At 42.9% G+C, this 20565-nt stretch overlaps 1 protein-coding gene across 4 annotated transcripts in view; it reads left to right on the plus strand.

The window, feature by feature from the left end:
* The first annotated feature begins 4692 nt into the window (after positions 1–4692).
* Positions 4693–20565, plus strand: part of LOC138250244 (cytoskeletal protein Sojo-like) — a 196605-nt gene continuing 180732 nt past the window's right edge. For 2 of the 4 annotated variants that reach the window (XM_069204883.1, XM_069204884.1), the window contains exon 1: positions 4694–4850. The gene's annotated coding sequence lies outside the window, so the exon portion shown is untranslated. Of the gene's footprint in view, positions 4882–20565 lie in introns of all 4 variants that reach the window. The other 2 variants (XM_069204882.1, XM_069204881.1) reach the window with 2 other exon arrangements.

Consider the following 20565-nt stretch of genomic DNA (forward strand, 5'->3'; position numbering starts at 1 on the left):
ACTACGGTACCTGAAATTCATCAAAGAAAAATACTTTATTAAAAACTAAAATTTGAAATTAAAAGCTGAAACGCTGAGAAAGAGACTTACAAACTACCGGATGTGACACTGATAACCTGAATTGACTTTGAAAACCCGATTATGACAAGCTGCTAACCGGATTTGACAAAAGGGTCCTGGAGTGAGTGAAACGCTGTAAATACACGCAGAGAGAAAGAGACTTTTGCATCAAGAAAAAAAAAAAAGAGTTTTTATCGTCCTTAAGTTGATTATTGTTCTGCTATCTGATTCTTTAGAGATGGCTTATAATAGAGGTAGTAACAAAAGGGGTAAGGTGTGTGGTTGGTTAAGTCTTATACTAGGTATTGTGTGTGCAATAAAAATTGTAGGTGTGATTGTGGGAATGCCGTGGATGGATAAGAAAGCAACTAACAATGCTTTAAAATCTGAGACTACAACACTAAAACCGTGGAAAAAGTTTGAGCAGTATACAAAACACTTGCATGAGGGAACTAACTCAAAGGGGGAACTTTCTACTGATGTCTTCTATTGTTTGCTGAATGAGTATGTTGAAACCATGGATGCGAAAAACTGTTATGTGTGCACAAAGATTCCTTCATCAGTGCAAGAAGGGGTCACCTACCATAGCCTTCCATTAACATACGGGATAAGTTGTAGCTTGCTACTAACAAGATTCTATAATCAGGAGCATGTGCAATATTTTTATTCTAATTTGGATGTGGTGTTTTCTTTTGTGCCTGTGATTGAGTTCCTGAATAAATTAGCTAAGGAGCATAATATAAAATTAGTTAGAGATTTCTTTGCACCAACACTTACATTTGGGACAGCTTATGCACACCGCAACAATCTGACTTGCTTATTGACACTTGCAGAGAAAGGCTTTTTAGATCACACTGATGACAGACGCAAAGCATTAAAAGAAAGATTAGAAAAAGGGTTAGAGAAACGCACATATGCAAATGATTATGCTTACACCGCAATAAAGACACAAGGCAAACTAGCTATAGATGCATTACATGTAGGAAGGCTTTGTATATATAGGCCAAAATCTGAACATGACACTTTATTTGTGGGAACGAGTGAATGCAGGCATGTGTTTTTGTTTCAGAGTAAATGGACATTCATGTTAAATGGACAGGATCCAGCGATCCCTGGGATCTATTATATCTGTGGACTTAATGCTTATTACTGTCTTCCTAAGGGATGGTATGGGACATGTTATTTGGGAATAGTTTTCCCAAAGATTTACCAGATTGATGACCTAACACAAATACCTAAAACGTCTGAATTAAAACATGCTAGACAAAAACGAGAGACAGCGGCTGCTGTCGTTGGTGACATATTTGGAACCATAATTCCTTCGGTAGGGGTTATTTTAAACTACATGAAGATTCAAAAGTTGTCTACTATTGTGGATAACATGCTGACAAATTTTACAGGGGCTATACTGATGGATACTGAACTTCCTGCGGAAAGAGCTATGACTCTTAAAAATCGGCTTGCTTTAGACATTCTTTTAGCAAACAGTGGTGGAGTCTGCAAGATGCTCAACGAGCATCATTGTTGCTCATATATACCTGATAATAGTAAAAAGATTAGAGGTATGCATACTAACCTAACTAAAGATAGTGCAGATTTGAAGGATTTGAAGGAACCTGGAATTTGGGAGAAATTAGGAAAAGGAATTGCCAGAGTAGGGAGCTGGTTTAGCAATATTTGGAATGGGGTACTTGCAAAAATATTAGGGGATCTATTAATTGTTCTGGCCTGTCTATTAGGTTTATGGGGAGCCTGCAAAATAAATGACAAATTTAAAAGAGTTTGGACAAAGAGGAGTAAAAGGAATGAAGAAAATGAAAGGGAGAAAATGTTTAATTAAATTTGGGAGAGTTCACACAAGGGACAAGATGTTGAAATGCGCATTATGCATAAAGTGAAAAATAAAAAGTGAAAGGTCAAAGGGAAAGGTTTGTGTGATGACGAACGTCATCAGAGGAGGGACTCAGAGAGCGTAGCTTATATAATTTTTACTAACGTGAAATGTTTATGAATTAATGTGTGACAATGCTGCATAGAAACTATAATAGTGATTTTTCTTAAAACGTGCACCTGAAATGTGACCACGGGGAGTGGCCGTCAATGTATACGTAGACCAATAATGACGACTAAAATGTTTATATTGTGTTTAAATAGGTTTATACTAATGATTGCATTACTGAATCTGTGCTGAAATCCTCATAGGCCTTAAATTGGCATGAGCCGAAGCTTAGCTGCTTGGCTCTCGTATTAAATGTATTTTTCAGTGAACTGACTCATAAAAGGACACAACCAGTATGTTCTTTTTCTTAAAACTAGAAGACTAATGTAACCTTGTTAGATCCGTTCTCATAGCCTTTCCCTTGGTTGAAGAATAAATGAAATGAAACAATGTAGATTAATGTAATGTACAAGGTCATTCAAACCGGTGAAGACAATGAAGTTTCTGACCAAAGAGTGCAAAGAAATGCAGAAAGATTAAATCATACCGGACGTGCCACCTCTGAAGACGTCAATTATGGGGACCAATCAAAGACTTGTAAAATAACATGAGGCGAAGAGTTAGGTGACCTAATGAGTTTTCTGATAGGATAAAGATAGTGGGATATAACAAATGTCCAATAAAATTTTGGGGGGATGTACAACTAAAAAGGGATAAAAACCCATGTCACGGGGAGTCATGGGGAATTAGGTAGGGAATGCTATTGATTTTATCCACAAACTTTGTCACTCTGCTTGGTGACTTGTTGCTTTACTTAAAACCATCATCGCCCTTAGAATTGTCCATTTTACACTTTGCCTCCTTATGAGGGAAGTGCCCTTATGCCCCGGAGCTGAGTTCTGACTGATGGTGAATTGACTGATGTCCTGAAGACGAAGACTGAACCTGTGTGCTGACCTAAACCTTGGAGGGTAATTATGATGATGCATTTGTGATTTGTCTGTTTGCTTTTCCTTTCTAGGTACCAACTGCTTATTTTGACAGAGACCTTAGTTAGATGTTTTCCAAATTAGTGTTCTAAATTGTTTTGCATGAAGCCCAACATGCGAATGCTAATCAGTGGTTAGGACAGGTGTTCACCAAAACTGACGCAAATAGACAAACGACTGACACTATGCTTTGTTGAACTGACGCGTTATTGACACTCTGTTGAATTTGATCTATGTTCACGCCGTGTTATGTTCTGATGTTTGTGATTCTTGCTTTAATGAAATCTTACCAAAGTTGCCATATCGTGACTATGCTATTATGTTTCTTGGTGTTGAGATTAACGCATCTGCTTTTAGACTGTAATTAATAGGGAATAAAACTTATAAAATGCGACTAAACTGGTGTGGTTATTCATGGCTGCAAGGTCATGGTAGAATCTTGAATTGATTAATGACTTTGACTAAAGTGAAATATATTGTCATGATAAATATTGATGACATTATTGACGTATTGATTGATATATTGATTAGCTATCTCATCCTAAGGTGTCTCTCAACTGGGTCAAAAGATTCATTGGCCTAAAACGAGTCCTGATGTGTAATAAATCAATGTGGAAAAGCAGCTGCTTTCATGCAGGGCTAGGATTGGCCGAAGGGCAGGCTGGGAGCCTGTGCCTCCTGAAGGAGAGGCGGCGCTTCAGCAGCGAGGCAGGTACGTTTTTTAAATTTTATTTTTATTTAATGTTTATTCACCCCCTAACCCCCTCCCCCCATGCGCGCCACCCTGACCCTTCATCACGCTGCAAACCGCTACTGGTGGCTAAAGCCCTTGCAGCCCAATGGGCGTTTCTGCACCTGCACTTCATCATCCAATACCCTGATACGAGCTGAGTCCTATACCACATAACCACATGATAAAGCTGGTCATTACACACAACATGTAAACACCTCCTACATGTGCGCCAAACAAAAACCTTCCAACCACACACCCTACATGGTGTAGCTTTCTACTGTTGTAGACAAGCACTTCAGTGCCTGCAAATAGGGGTAGTATGCGCTATATAAATACTACAATACAATAACATACGATGGGGAAAACACATACCCCAATTTCTTTTTCAAAATCTCCCACTTTCCCGTTTTTACATGTTGGCATGCACGGACGATATGTTGATGTATATCTGCAATGGTCGGTCTTTTGGAGAAAAAAAACCGTACAATTTGAACATTAATCCAAATAATCCGCCTCCTGGTACCTTTTTGAAGCAGAAACACATTACAACCCCCGCGTACCCACAGCGTTGTAAATTACGGAATCAAACAGGAAGTTAGTATCAAAAAATGTCAGAGTAGTAGGACTAAAATTGCACGAAACCCATAACATGGCCTTAAATGTGGCGGCCATCTTAATCATCAATTGCTTGCAATGCGAAGTAAACGCAACTAATGTTCTTTTCTAATACAAGTAAAATATTAGGTCAATTGTCAAATATGAAATTAAATAGTTTAAATGAGATGCATTTAATAATACAGGGGTTTTAATTAGGTTACATTTAACATAACATGTAAGTGTACGACAATGCGATAGTTTACAGTTTAAAAAAACAGTATTTAAACTTTTAGGTGTCGTAGATTGGGCTAGCGATAGTAAACTCCTAAATTGCCTTCACCGTGATGACGTTGTTGGTGTTCCAGCTGTGTGCGCGAGCACGGCCCAGCCTACTCCATCTAAGCGTGTGGCGCCTGCGTTTATGTAATGAACGAATCAGCTACTCAGGAAGAGCGGCGCCGGTATTCAATTCTGAAGCAGTGGAAGATGCCGAGATTTGTGCACTCGGATACTTTACTACCGAATTAATGCGGTGAGGCAGGGAATCAAACTGCGATGAGAAGGTGGGGAGGCATGACAGGACTTGAGGCATTTAGTACAGTGATTCGAACTAGCGTTGGCCTCATTTGGCTAATAGCCAGTTCACCACGGCTTTAAGTGGGCCAGGTCCTGCCGGTGCTCAGCACCCGCAGTTTTATACAGCAGGTGCTGAGACGGGACCTTAACGAGCTCTCCATTAATGCCCCCCAGGATGAAAAAAAATCTTCACGCAGCACCAGCACCACCCTTGAGTGCCTTTGATGTAGTTTAAAAGAAACTCATATTTAAATTCTCATTTTAGAACTGAAGCATTTTCAGTATTAAATACAACAAAGCCATTGTTGCACTTGTTTAGCTTATGCAACTGCCAAAGCCGATAGTCCTGGCTCGTTTTGGTGTAATGTCAGTTTGACCTGCAAACACCAAATGTATTATCCTGCTTCTGTGAAATTTGCTTCTAGTGGTTGCACCCATCAGGGCCCACTTATGCCACTCTAAGGAGTTGAAACTTTTGTCTGACACTGGTGCTTCAACTACATAATACCAGGACAGCGATTAATTACTGTCATGCAGAGATGAAAGAAGTAATCCTTCTGTAATTAATAAGTAAATGAATATTAGCCAGAAGTCATGTTTGTAGCCAAATGCTTATTGCACTCATGGATTTGTAGTTTCACTTTTCTGCTGTGGTCGGTTCCCTAAAAATGTAGAACTTGCAGAAAGAGAATTAAGTCAGACCTTTTACATACTTTAACGTTTTAATAAATGTCAAGGCCAAGAAATAGTTGAATGAACGTGTGACTGAATTGCAACACAACGAAAACGCCTTTGAAAACAAGCATTGACAAAACGAGTATGTCTTGCTTATGGAACAGCTATTAACTTTGCTAATATGTTTTAGCAATGTTTTTCACCAGCGTGGCTGCTGTTTAGCATGGCTAAAAGTTAGTGGCATAGAGGAGAGTGGCCCGGAGTATAGTTGAGTGGAATGGCAAAGACGGGTGTAGAGTGGAGTTGCAGAGAGTGGCGTGTATTGGAGTGGCATGGTGTGCAGTGGACTGGTCTACAGTGCATTGGCATAGAGTGTTGAAGTGCAGTGGTATTGAATTCAGCAGCGTAGAGTGCAGAGTCATAGAATGCAGTGGCATAGATTAGAGTGGTAGGGCGCAGAGTGAAGTGGCTTAGAGTTATGCAGAGTATAGTGGCGCAGAGTACAGCCGAGTGGCATGGAGTGCAGTGGCGTAGAGTCGAGAGACAGTGCAGTATCGTATGGTGGAGTAGTGCAGAGTAGAGTGACGGGGAGTATAGTGTTGCAGAGTAGTGTGTCGGAGTGCAGAGGTGTAGCGTACAGGGAGGCTAAGTACAATGCAGTGGCATAGAGTGCAGTGTTGCAGTGGCGTTGAGTAGATTGTTTCAGAGTAGAGTTAAGTGGAGTGGTGCAGGCTAGATTGCAGTTGCGTAGAGTGGCATAGAGTAAAGTGGTTTAAAGTGCAGAGTAGAGTGACGTCCTGGGGATTGTTCTAGAGTACAGGTGTAAAGAATTGAATGCTACAGAGTAGAGTGCAGTGATGGTGCAGAGTGGTATAGAGTGGAGTTGTGTAGAGTAGATTGGCGTGGGCTAGGCTACAGTGGTGTAGAGTAGAATGGCGAAGAGTGCATTGGCATAGAGTAAAGTGGTGTGGAGTGATGCAGAGTGGCGTACAGTGAAGTATTCATCGTGTGGTAAGACTCTGAAATTACAGATAGCACATTTTCAATTGAAATGTTCAATACATTTACAAAGACATACAGTTTTACTAATAAAACTATAGAGTGCACAGAGGAAATGTGTGAAAATTGCAGCACCTAATTTAATGAGTCGTTTTGATCATATTAAAGTATTTATTTCCAACACACTTAAGAAATAACATAAAATGTGCTTCATTATTGCGTTCATATTTCTGATATTTTTTTAAATACTTACCCAGTTAATTTAAATGTTGTCACGTGCTAGAAAAAAAATCTCCTTCTTATCCCCAGTACCTAGCGAGATTGTCACATAAATCCTCTTGCTTTGAAGTCAGAGAAAGAAAAGTAAACAAGCACGCTTGGAAGACAGCACCTGACCTGTAATTTTGGTCTTTGAATGCAAGCAAATGTGATGAGTTAAGAACAGGTTTTAAAGGCTTGTTAACAGAAAGGTAGTTCTTGGAAGAATACAGAAAACATGGTTTAGACAATGGGGGAGACAAACTGAACCTGGAGAGCCAAGAGCAAATAAAGCCAGCAAACGGAAAGCCAGAAAGTGTGAGTTACGAACCACATAGCCAGTGGGAATCAACGAGCAGAATGCATCGCTAGGTCAACTTTCTTAAAGTCCCCAAGATGTCTTTAGCATAAAAGACTGCTGCACTGTCTAGTAGACTGCGACCTAAACAATCATATTCCATAGTGCGTTATTACCCATTCTTGATTTACTTAACTGATGTCATGAGCTGAACCCTGGCATTTCTGTGTTTACAAGGTTTATTTTGGGGGTTTTGAACTGAGAAAAGTAAACACATACATGTTTTTGTTATTTCTCTTATAATTGGCATTTCGTTATTCCTGATAAATGTTTTTTAGGCTTGATGCTTGTGTCACAGCCTGAAAAGCAGTTTCATAGGGGTGACATTCTGGGTTTACAATTGCGCTGTCAGTGCTGCAGTCAACCCATAGACTTAAAGCAGCTCTACCCAGAAGACTCCATAATGATTAGTCTTAATTTACACTGGTACCTAGCACACTTTGGCCTTGTTGAGTGGCGGCACAGCCCTTTTCAGGTGCTGATCTGCTTCTGTATCCAGTGCACCAGCCTGTGTAGCAAATATGTGCAGGCCTTTAATACAGCTGTGAATCCAATCTCAGTGGAGATCCCCAAACAGCTGCTCTGTTGATCTCACGGATGTTCATGGCCAAGTTATCACATCGCTGGTTCCAGCACTGACTCCTTTGCTGAGCAATGATGATGGAAAAAACATGTGATCTATGGATTGCTCATGCGTGCTCCACTCACATGGATTTCACAGCTGTAACTCCTATGCTGGTGGGCATGGCGAGTAGTGGTATGAGGCACATGCATATATGGAGGCACCAGTTCCAGGAAGCATTGTGGTTGTGGCTACAAAATAACTGGGGTGATGGATCAGGGGTGAGCAGTATCAAAACTTACCAGACTGTCCATTGTCAGATTGTCCATGTCACTGTTAACTGTAGGAATACAGTAAAGCCAACCACTGCAAGGGATGGGGAGAGATAACATGTTTAGCTCTTCTTTTCGGCTAATTTGCATGATAATCTTTGTCCTTGTAGTGATGCGGGAACATGGAATCAAAAGCGTTACTCTAACACATGATGCGTGGCACTTGGCAGGCCTGTATAGGAAGTGTTTTCATGTCATGCAAGAGGACCACAGTTACTGTGTTATGGAATGCAGCGCTTAATGGAGTGATAGATGAAGTTTGAGAAATAGGCACAGGTTTATGGTTCACAGCTCTGAAGGTACTTTAAGTCTCCCCTGAGACGGCGCATGCACTGTCGCTTGCAAGAAATTTTGTTGATTTACAGTGGGCTTTAAATCCACCCATAGCTTAATATTGATTAGCTTCATCATCACGCTCATTTTTTCGCTTCTCTTTGGTCAATGTGCACTGGCTTCATTTCCCCTTAGTGTGATTGTCCTCTTCTGGAGCATGTCCCAAGTAATTGTGTTCTTTCACTGCTCGTGCTTTTGGAGCTACTTCTGCAGACAATCTCTCTCAGGAGATTATTTTCCACCCACACCCATGTGCTTTTGTCCCCCTCTGTCTTGGTGCTTGTTCTCACCTGCTGTATGTCTTGGTACTATTTCCCACCCACTTTCTGTATTGGTGCTTGTCCCTACCTCTGTCTGCATTGGTGCTTGTCCCCACTCGCCTGCATTGGTGCTTGTCACCTCACCCATCCTCTGTTGTGATCCTTGTTGGTGCTTGCCCTCAACTCACCGTCCGTTGTGGTTGGGGGGCCCCCAAGTCCCACGCGGTTGCTTGTGGCCCCCCCACCCAAGTCCCCCAATACTGGGTCGTTCCACCATCCATGTACTGCTCATTGCTGGGACATAACTTGTGTTGTTTCTTGGTCTCCAACCTCCCGCCAGTCCTACATTGTTGCTTGATCCGCAGCCACTCATCCACTGGTCCTGCTTTGCTGGATGACTGGCCCCCAAGTCCCGTATTGTTGATTGCCAGCAAGCTAATGTTGTTGGTTGCCAGGCAAGCGTGTTGTTGGTTCTCTAGCATGATTTGTTGGTTGCCACCCGCCCGCTCTGTGTTGTTGGTTGCCTGGCAATCCACCAGCTTACCCTGCATTGTTGGTTGCCTGGCAATGTGTTGTTGGTTGCCAGTAAAGCATTGTTGGTTGATCGCCTGGTTCTCTTTGTTGGTTGGCACCCATCCACCCGGTGTTGCTTGTTGTCTGGCCCCATGTTGATGGTTGCCTGGCATGAGTTGTTGGATGCCTTACACCCACCCACCCCACATTGTTGGTTAGCTGGCTGACACCCATCTGATCAGTGTTGTTGGTAGCCTGGCAAATACCCACCCGCCCTGCGTTGTTGGCTGCCTGGCAAATACCCACCCGCCCTGCGTTGTTGGTTGCCTGGATCCTGCCCACTTGTCCTGCATTGTTGCTTTGGCCCTAAAGTCGCCCGTTGTTCCTTGGCCCCCAACCACACATCCCGCATTGTTGGTTGCTTGGCCTCAAAGTCCTGTGTTGTCAACGGTTGCTTGGCTCTCATCGTTTTGTTGCTTGCCTCCATCCTGATCTCATCTTGCTGTCTGTTGTTGTTGCTTGAGCCCCCACTCCACCCTTCTGTGTTGTTGCTTGCTTCTTGTCCCCCAGTCCATCCATATTGTTGCTTGACCCACTCCTCCCTCGTTTTTCCTGAAAATATACTTTCAAATGTAGTGCTTTTTTGTCAGACTTTTGGATTTTTTGGCCTCCTGCTGTACCACAGCAGCTTATCCGGGAGTGGTGCACCCACTGTTAATGCGCAGCCTGTAAACATCTGAAAGAAAGATAATGAAACAAGCATCTGTAATAGAGACCTGGGCTAAGACCACATGATGGACACAATTAACTTTATTCTGGTTGTGAAGTAACTGGAGGTATACCATTTGTACTGGCTTTCCTTGATGGTACATTGGCTGTTATGATGCCTACCAGTATTCAAGCATTGTCCCATTTGGTTTGCTATTTCTGGAACTGGCTTAGTCCCCCCGCCCCCACACACATTTGCACTATCTGCAAAACAGCTGCCCATTCAGACCAGAGAAAAAATGCCACAGGTTCATTAAAAAATATGCCGATATGAGCATGGATTACATTAAGTTCCCCTATATAGTTGTGCGTTTTTATTCCCCATTCTGAGTTCATTAAACGCCCTTGCTCTCGCCCACTAAATCAGGCCTTCTGCCACTTGGCATTTGGATTATGCAGATATGAAGCCTCAACCGTGTCACCACAGACCATGAATGCCCAACTCCGTAAGAAGAGTAAATTGCAAGCAGCACAAATATCATCTGTTACTAGGCAACCTCTATGTCCAGTCTCTCCATCAGGACTTTTTCAACTACACTGATCCTGCTCCTCAGTGTGTATTGCCCAAATAGAGGGATTGTTTCAAGGGATGTTTGGAATTTGCTTTTTGTTTTACCATACACTCTGTAAATAGCCATATAAATGTGTTCTCACATATGATGTAAAAACTACTCTGGAAACTTGCCTGTATTTTTCACTTTTTCACAAATGCAACCAAGTGCATATAAAACAAGCATTACTAAAACCAGTATCTGGTATTGTCTGCCAGCCTATTGGCTTTGGCAATTCTCGTTTTGCTCTTTCATGTTTTTTGCAAAGCGTTGTTGTTGTGGGAGCTGCCGGACTATATAGGTAAGATAGATAGTGTTGCAATGATGGATGGAGAGACTGGTAGAAAGACAGACGGGTAGGTACAAAGGTTGATGTACAGTCTACTAGGCAGATAGCCAGGGAACTAGAAAGATGGATAGAGAGGTGGATAGACCGAGTCACTGATAGATTGACAGATAGTTAGATTGGAATAAACAGCACAACTTCAATTAGTAATATAATAGTTAAACCTTTTTAGGAACACAACACACAAGCATTAAAAGCAAACTAGAGAGCCAGACAAGAATGACGTACAGAGTAAACTGGTTTACGAGTATAATTGTAGTCCTTAACGTACATACAGGAATGCAGTTGTAAATGTACTTCATTGTGTGCATACTAAAAAAAGGATAACTTTACAAAAACAGTTTCAAATGGACGCAGTGTTATATGTTGTCAAATAGCAGCAGTCAGATAAGCAACGGCCACTCTGAAAGGAATTTACAAAAGTATTAGCAATCTAAAAAGAATTTACAAAAAGCATTAGCACAGGAACTGATAAAGCTGTAATGCTAGCAGTGCTCACATTTGATAAAAAAAGTGTTCTATTATCACATCAGCCTCTACACTCAGAGGCAACAATAAACTACTTATACTAAACAAAAGCATTGTCTCTGAAGGGAACTATTTTGTGTGAGGATGTGCTCCTTGTGAAAGAGCAAAATGCGATCACTCAAAGTGAAGTTAACCGGTGGCTGGTGTAGGCTGACCTATTGCCCCATGCTGTATGCTGTAGTAGGCAGAAGCAAAATGTGAATGACACAGCAACTGACGATTGAATGAAGAGAGATGACTGAAAGCACCCTTAACTAGGTATATTATCCACATAATTTTAGTAAAATCCAAAGTTCTTGGGTAACACCAGCATCTGTGGAAATAAAATGTCAATGGCACTTCATCAGAGAAGTGGATAAAGAGGGCTAACTGTAAGCCCCTCTATGTATATATGTTTGTATATATTTTTTGTGAAAACATCAGGCTGGAGAGACAGTTAAAGCTGTCTGTAGGTCAGATCTAAAGATATTCAGCAAGGTCACAGTGATGGAGTGGTTGCAAAGAGATTGTACATGGCTCAACATAGACACAAAATAAAAAAAATGCAACTATGTTGTTAACCAGCTCGTTAAAATATTGGTAGGTAATTCGACTAATTGATTTTGGATGATTGATAAAGTATGGGCACAAGATGTGAACCTAATTTGCATACACACAGGCATTAATGTCATCTATTTAAGGAGAGGGCAGCCCTTAAAGCGACAGTGAAAGGAAAGCCATGAACACTAGATCATGTTTGTGTACATTTGTGCACCACGAGGGATAAATTGAATCACTGAAAATAATGTTCTGGGCTACAGACAATAGAAGACAATGTGGAGTAGCTTGAGCATCTGCAGACACTAGTGATGCATCTGAAAGTGGAAAATAATCAACTGGAAGATACTGCCAAGGAAACAGGGGAGGTATTTCAGAATTGTAGAAGGGCTTAAGAGAAAATGTTACATTTTTTTTATTTATGTCTCAACTGTCAGGGTATCTGAGGTTCACAATAATCCGAGAACGATTTAACAATTTTCTGAAGCTCTTTAATAAACTGATTGTGATTTAATGGAAAACGAAAACCGAGGAACCACATTGGAGAAACCAATTAACCAATTTTAAGGAGAGACTATTTTAAAGAAATACAAACAAATCTAAAATTAAAGGAACATTTCCTCCCCATCTCCAGCATTAATACGACAACGTAAGTAGAACAAAGGCTGATGGATGTTACAACACTGTTAAAAAACTGTGGTCTAACCAAGCAAACACGAGCAGAATTTTCAATTTTAAATTTTTAAGGAAGACACCCTTCCCCTGAATCCTCTGTCATTCTTTTTGTTTCATTACTGTCCCCTCCCCATCCACTTCACAATAGACATATTCACATATTGTAGTGCTATTGTCTTACGCTGCTCTAGAGGATCAGACAGCCAATCATTCTTTGTACCAGAGTCTTGCAATGCCCTCCACCCATCTGAAAGTCAGAGGGAGCTTCACTATGTAGGGCATCCTAGTCCCGGCCCAGCTTCTGACAAGTAGTCAAACAGGATCCGCCGGTGAGTTTCAAATTCATGATCCATGTCATAAAGCCCCTGGGTGAGTTTTTCCATTGTTGTCAAAGCCCAAAACATACTTGCCTTTCCTGCATGGTAGGAACTCTGAACAGCATATTGAAGATAATCCTTCAGTCCCCCTGTGACATGTGATCATACCCCTCAAGTCAAAGTTCCAGAATTATAGTTGCTCTGGTTGCAGCAAACAGCCCACTATTCCCCCCGCCCCCCACCATGTGACTTAGGATCTACTTCCGGTAGGCAGTCAGCTTGGGTCATTCTCACCACATGTGGACCACATCTCCTTAATGGCCACACTCCCTCCATCACTGGCCGTCGGACTGAGCGTACTTGTGCTCCCTGTTGTACGCTTTTGAATAGGAATGGGATATCATCCCATAGTTTTTGCCATTGTTTCTGTGGGATTGGGCGATGTAAGTTTCGAGGCCAGTGCCTCATATAAGACCACTCATGGGTCTCAGGTCCTGCCATAAGGAGAGTATAGATATTGGATATGAGACCCTTCGGCCGAATAGGTGGTGAAAAACGTCTCTCACTTGGTCAGCTTCCATATGGCCATTAGCTTATTAGTAGGGAAAAGGGCCCAGTGTCGCAGCTGGAAAGAACACATCCACTTGGTCTCCTGTAGACCGAAGTCTTTCTTGCACATCAAGAAGTCCTTGATCTCGCCACCTATGAATAAATCGTGCAATATTCTACAACCCCCTTTCGACCAATGTGAGAAACCTTTTTCTCCATCTGTGGTTTAAAAAAAATAAAAAAATATTTATTTGTTTTTTTAATTTTTTTTTATTTAAACAGAGTTTATTGATTTATTCTCCCAAGTGTAAGGTATGCTCTATTCAACACATAAAAGTTTGAGTTTGAATCTGCCATTCCTAGATATTTTGGGTACTCTCTCTAATACAGCTGCCTAATCCTTCTCAACTGTGGGCTTCCCTATGTATTCCTCTCAACGTGCCCAGGGGCATCATCATGTCCTCCCATATCGCCCTGTATGGGATGATAACTGTTTTATACATCCCTGATGATGTAATGATACACATACAGTTCTTGTGTAGGTTATACTCCACCCGGAACACCTCAAATGGGAGGAGCACCTAGCCTCTGTAGAAGTCCCCCAATGTTGTCACTCCTGTTGCCATCCACTCCGCTAGTCTTCTCCAGTTTCTCCCAAGGAAGAGAAACTGTAGTGTTATAAGCGGGATGTCCGTGGAATATGGAACTCCCACGGGTGACTTTACAAGCATCTGATCACACAGACAGCATCGTGGAATCTTTAAACCACAGTAGTGCTTTGATCAAGTGTTGAGGTACTTCCGATCCCATCTCCCGTTTGGGAGTCGGTCTTCCCACCACCCATTGCGTCAGCCATTGCAGTTGTGCACCCAGGTAGAAAGATCCAAAATCCGGGATGGCTAAGCCCTTTACCCCCAATGATCACTGTAGTGTAGTAATGCCACTCCTCTATGGCAGGAACCCCACAGGAACGTACCCACTGGCGACTCAAGTTCCCTAAACATCGACTGTGGGATCCATGCCTGTGGGGCGAAATCTATGTTGTCTTTCAAGGTTGTGAATGAGGCTGGAAATGTAGTTTGTGCGTGAGTTCTGTTCAATGAATCCCAAATCTTAAAGGAAATTTTGAGCATCTAGCATACAGCAGGCATCACTGGCCTCCGAAGCCACACTACAGCCCAAGGTGCCCACCCCATAACTGCAAAAGCCAAATGGACAGATGCCCGCCCCATGTCCACAAAAGCCATATGGACCCAATGGAGTTTTGTTTTGTAAAGGGGCCTTTCAAAGAATATCTGGAAGCGCTAGTTTCCCTTGTACCTTGGTGGCTTGCAAAACCAGTCTCGACACTCGCACTTGCTTCCTAACCATATAAAGTTATTGATGGTTTTTGTAGCAATTTTAAGTCACTTCCCAGGATCTTAACCGGTAGCGCTTGAAACAGATGCAGCAAATTCAGGAAAATGTTTTGCTTAATAATGGCCAGTCTCTCTATCCAGGAGATCTAGAGAGACCTCCAGCGAGGTCAGCCTTGATGATAATAGTAAGGCTTGTGTAGTTTGCCGTGAACAGTTGATGGTGGTTGGGGGGGGTGGGGCGATATACACTCCAAGTTAATTGTTTCTTGCCTGCAGCCCACCAGAGTGGAAGCAGGTTGGTCAGCTACGCACGTTTCCTTCGAAATACCCACACTCAACATTTCTGACTTTTTCCAGGTTTACTTTGAACCTAAATATCTTAGCATATGCAGCTATCACCTCCATCGCCTGAGGAATCTAGTGTGTGGAGTTTGTCAATCTGAGGAGGATATTGCCTGCAAATCAATGTGAAGTATGTTGCTCCCCCCGCCATTCCCTCAATCCCTGAATGTCTTTGAATGGTTGCAGCTAGAGGTTCCACTACAAGGACAAATAGTAACAGGGACAACAGTCATGGCTGCCAAGTACCTAGATATAGGGGGATCCCTCTCACCATTAACCAATACTCCAGCACTAGGAGATTTATTGCTGGCTGCTATCCAGGTCATCATATTAGGTACTCTCCTAATATTATCTGCTGATTTTCTGTGCAAGACAAACCCTGAGTGATCTGTATTGATCAAGTATGGCATGTGTGGCAGAAATCTATTTACTACTATCTTTGTGAATATTTTCACATCCATATTCAGCTACGCAATAGGGTGGTAGGAACAGTACTCTGATGCCGGTTTGCCCCGCTCCAGTACCAGGGGTTTATGTGCCTCCAGCATGGACGGTGTCACCAAATGGGAGCAGAGAAAGGAGAATGGAGGGATAATAAATGTGGAATAAGGTTTTCCTTGAAATGTTTGTGGAACCTGTTTGTGAAGCCTTCAGGCCCTGGGACAAAATCAGGGTAGAGATCACAGATTACCGCTGCTACTTCCTCATCATTTATCAATTCCTCCAGCTTATCCATTTTAGGTTTGCTAACGCACAGTAGCTGGGCTCCTGCAATAAAGGCCTGCACTTCAATGTGATCTATGGATTCCTCACAGTATAAATCTGCATAGAAGTCCTCAATGGCAGTCAACTTATCCATTACTGTGGCCTTTTTTCCTCAAACAGCGGGGATTTGTCTGGTAAGAGTCTGACTTCTAAGTCTCTCTGAACCTAACTATAACGCCCCTCTAACCTTTGATTTTCATAGTGAATTTCTAAAGTTTTTTTAAATATTTTTTTTTATTCGATTTCCTAACGATAACGTCCCTGTAACCTTTTCCGGACACTCAAACAACGGGTCCCTTCATCAAGGATGCCACGGACAACATCAAATTGCAGTAAACGATTTATTCACCAAGTATGTCCACACCAACGTGTTTCGGCCAAAGCCTTGATCATGGTAGGTGAAGGAGGAACTGACATGGTCATTACATACATAAATTCATATCAATAACGGGCAACAAACAGTGACTCAAATGTGAATATGCTGTTAAAACACAAAGCAGCTGCCATATAGCACACGTACCGTTGCCTGTTACACGTACGATATTAGCAGTTTACCAATCTGTCGTGTGTATGTGTGTGTGTGTGTGTGTGTATGTATGTGTGTATGTGTGTCTATATATATATATATCAGAGTAACCCGCCGCTTCTCTCCCCTTTCCCTCCCTCCCCCATACCCACCACAACCAAAGCCCCAAAAGTAACAAGGAAGCAAGCTCAAACTCTCCCAGTGCAACTATTGTGCCCAATGATAACCGCCCAACTTCCCAAACCCCACTTGACCAACCATCCACACCTCCCTCTTCACAGCTGTGGCCTGAGTCCTGTAGAGCTCAGGGTCTAACCCATCTACGTGGCAGTGACAAAAGTAGGTGTGCTAAGGCAGTTCAGTAGTCAATGATACAAACAAATAAACATATAACCTGTAAGTTAAGGCTACATTCCATAACCTAATCTGAGACCTTGAGAAGCTCAGCTGCCACAAAGGTGAGAAGGTGCCCCAAGGCTTCCAGTGGAGTTTACCTAGATTTACCTAAATATAACACTTGTGGACAGGTCCCAGACAAGAAGGCAAGTTCTTCACATGTGACCCTCCACAATGATTTGAGTTTCTCCCATCTATCTTTTGGGTCATTTTTTATTTTTGGGGAAATCTTTTTATTAATCAACATAAAACAATTTTTCTTAGTTTAGACAATTGCCAGTGATTGATACAGTATCCCTCTGGCATGTAGAAATAGCTTTCAACAGATTCCTGGACATAGTAAGCATGCAGCATCACTGTTCTTAACAATAGCAGTGAATGGTCCAGGAATTGTTGCAGCTCTAGGCTCTTTATACCCCCTCCTAGCCCTTCACTCATTCATCCCCCCCTGTAAGCACTCCAGCCGCCTAATATCTTGTCAAGTTTTTTGGGGCATTCCCTATTCTGGTAGACTGCTCTCTCTGCCCATTGGCACAATCCAGGTCAGTCTTCCACTCTTCTACTCGGGTAGAAGTTCCCGCTCCCCAAGCACATGCTATATTGCTCTTGGCCACTATTGCTGCCATTGTAAGCAATAGCCTTTGGAACTTTGGCCAGACCTCCTCTCCAGTTATATTTAATAGGAGCAGTTTATGGTTCAAGGGGACCTCCTGCCACAGCACCCTAGTGAGAACCCCCAGTACTCCCTCCCAAAAGCACTGTATACCGGAACACTCCATAATATATGGAAGTAGGTTCCCACCTGCCCCCATTGCCTCAGATAGAGTGGGAAGTCAACCCAGCCCATTCGGTCTATGAGCACCCTGGAATAGTAAGCCCTGCGTAGCATTCGCAATTGGATCAATCTGAAGTGAGCCCGTATTGCAACCTCTCTGGAGCTCTGTTTTGCCTCCACTCAATCGTCATCATCTAATACCCCTACATCTCCCTCCCAGGCCATGTGCAGGGCGGTCAGCGGATGAGGGGAATTATTAATCAATTTCTTATAGCTCATGGAGATTGCCTTATTTTCAAGTGGAGCTGAGAGGAGGCGCTCCTCCATTGAGGCTGATTCCCGTAGCTGGTCACACTCTACCATATGACAATGCAAGGTGTGCCCCAGTTGTACATACCTATAGTGCTCGTTCTCCGCCATGTGTATTCTTGAGGGACATCATCAAACGTCACCAATGCCTGCTCCCTCCAGACATCCCCCAGGTGATCAATATCCAGAAGTGCCTTTTTCTTAAATCCTCTCGGAGCTCTAACCTCCGCAAGAGATCACTGTTCCACAGGGGTTTGGGGCGGTCAGGGTAGTTCCCCACCCCAAGTAACGTGTCACCTCTTTTTAACACCTGCATAACAATACCAGTGTGTAATGGCAAGGTCCACTCACTCAATCGTTTATATAATGTGGCTTGGGGCTCCTTTGTTGTTCTGTGTCGCTGCCAGGGAGAGTTGTTGGACTCCTCTGCGGGTGGGCCTAGGATTTCTTGTGTCTCCTTAGGCGTACGAACAGTACAAGTTTTAGCATCAATACGGAACTACAGTGCAAAGAGGAACATCCAGTGGTAGCGGATCTGCTGTTTCCGCAGTTCTGCTGTGACGGTACACAGCGTTTGTTAGTCTTGGCTTGGGAAAGATCCTGATACAATTCCACTGGATTGGCTTAGAAAACATGGAAATCTGGTAGAGCTTCAGGGCTTTGGACCCAGACTCTATGTGCCCTAACAATGGGTATGCTTACTCTTTTGGTCATCCTTAAATATGGCGTGAAACAGGACTGCACAGAAGCATGTAATATCTTCTCTCTCCTCCGCTTCAGATGTGACTAAGTTTTGTATTGCTGCATCTCATTCTGTCTTCTAGATCAGCACACTTATCCCTGAGTTGAACAATTTGCGTTTCTGCTTTAGACTCTGCCTCTTATAGTTTTACTGTACCCTCGGTCATAGTGATACCTTCGTCGTCATTTGTTGCAACACGCTCACCCATCGCATGTATGGCCTTCTAGACTGCAGGCAAACTATAAGCCAGGTCAGATTTCAAGGCCTGCATTTGGATGGCAGGCATGTTGGTTTGCTTTCTGTGTAACGTGTTGTTGAGGTATGTTTGCAGGTCCTTCTTCGTAAGGTGTGGGAACTGGACAGCAGGGAAGGAGATCTGAAAGGCAAAATTCAGGTCCTCCTTCTTTTATGACATAGAATGTTCCCAAGATCCCTTTCTGGTCCTTGTGCTGTTTCATAGGCCAGGATTCTCTTCACCAAGCAGTGGTATAGGTGGTCACAGCCAAATGCACCCCCCTGGCAACAAGTGGGCAGCAGTTCGCCGGCTATCCTCCAGTCCCGCAATTGCCCAGTTGGGTAAAGTCACTTTGCACCCTAGGGATGCACCCCCTAGGAAGCCTTCACTTTCAGGTAGCCCATGCTAGTTAATGTGGGGTCACAGAAGAGGGAACAGTGCATTAGTGGCAGCTACAGGGCTCCTTTTTGCTAAATCCTCAGGTGTCTAGATAGCTGATTCCTTGGGATCCTCATGATGCTCTACGAGGCCCAGCTCCTGGCACCTCAAACTCAGAATGCTGTGGTAGCGCTGAGTATTGGAGTGGCCAGGTGAGGGGAAGGGTGTGGGAAGTGGACAGCAGGGAAGGAGATCTGAAAGGCAAAATGCCTAACACAATGCAAGAATTCACAAGCGCTCACACCACTTGCTTTGTAACTCAGTTTGTGATATCCTCAGAATGCCACTGATACATTTCGCTGTATTCTTAACTCTAAGCACCCATTATGCTTGGTTTCTTGTTAAGTATCTGTTTAGTATCGAAGTGTTTAGCCGATCTGATACTGCTCACATCCAATAATCAACACACTCTCTATCAATCAAGCAGTAGGCTTTGTATTCAGAATACGTAGCATTTTGGCAGACTATCTCTGTGTAGCTTCAAGTTGGAGAATTAGTCTCCTAAATAGGGTGACCACCTGGCATTGAGGCAAATTCTGGACAGGACTATAAAAAATTCAGGACAAAGGGTCAAAATTCAGGACAAAAATTCAGGACAAAGGGTCAAAATTCAGGACAAAAATTCAAGAACAAACGTCAGTTTTACAGACACACGCAAGAGAGGCCATGCCTCACTATGTTGTCAGTGCATTTATTTACTCTTTTTTAACATAGCACTATTTATTCACTGTGGTTTTTTTGTGATTGCTTCCTGGTATGCTACATTCAGGTGTCGCATTACGTCCTTGTTCAGTAGTAAATTAATGCCCTTCAGTACGGCGGCAAGGCCATCACCCCTACCCAAATCTACCCGATCTTTCCTGAAGAGAAAGTAACAGCAAAATTTTGATTCTGTTTCTGAACATTTTAAAACCCCTGGCAAACAGTTTGGGAAACATTAAGGTAATTAACCTTATGCTAGTTTAAACAAATTGAACAAAAACATCTGGCTTACCCCAACCGCCCATGGACTTTCAACTTAACGAGGCAGGGCAGATGGTGTGGGCGACAGTCTCACACCTAATGTCAGGATGTGATGTACCCATAACTTGTCTGTGGTCTCACAGCACTAGAGTGTATGTCTGGGACTCTATATTTATCTCAGAAATGGGAGCCCGGACTACCAATCAAAGATAATAAAAGAGGAGGATGAAATCGAGAGCAAATGGGAGATCCACAGCAAGT

This window comes from Pleurodeles waltl, chromosome 8, assembly GCF_031143425.1.
Source record: "Pleurodeles waltl isolate 20211129_DDA chromosome 8, aPleWal1.hap1.20221129, whole genome shotgun sequence".
In the NCBI taxonomy this organism is placed as follows: Eukaryota; Metazoa; Chordata; class Amphibia; order Caudata; family Salamandridae; genus Pleurodeles; species Pleurodeles waltl.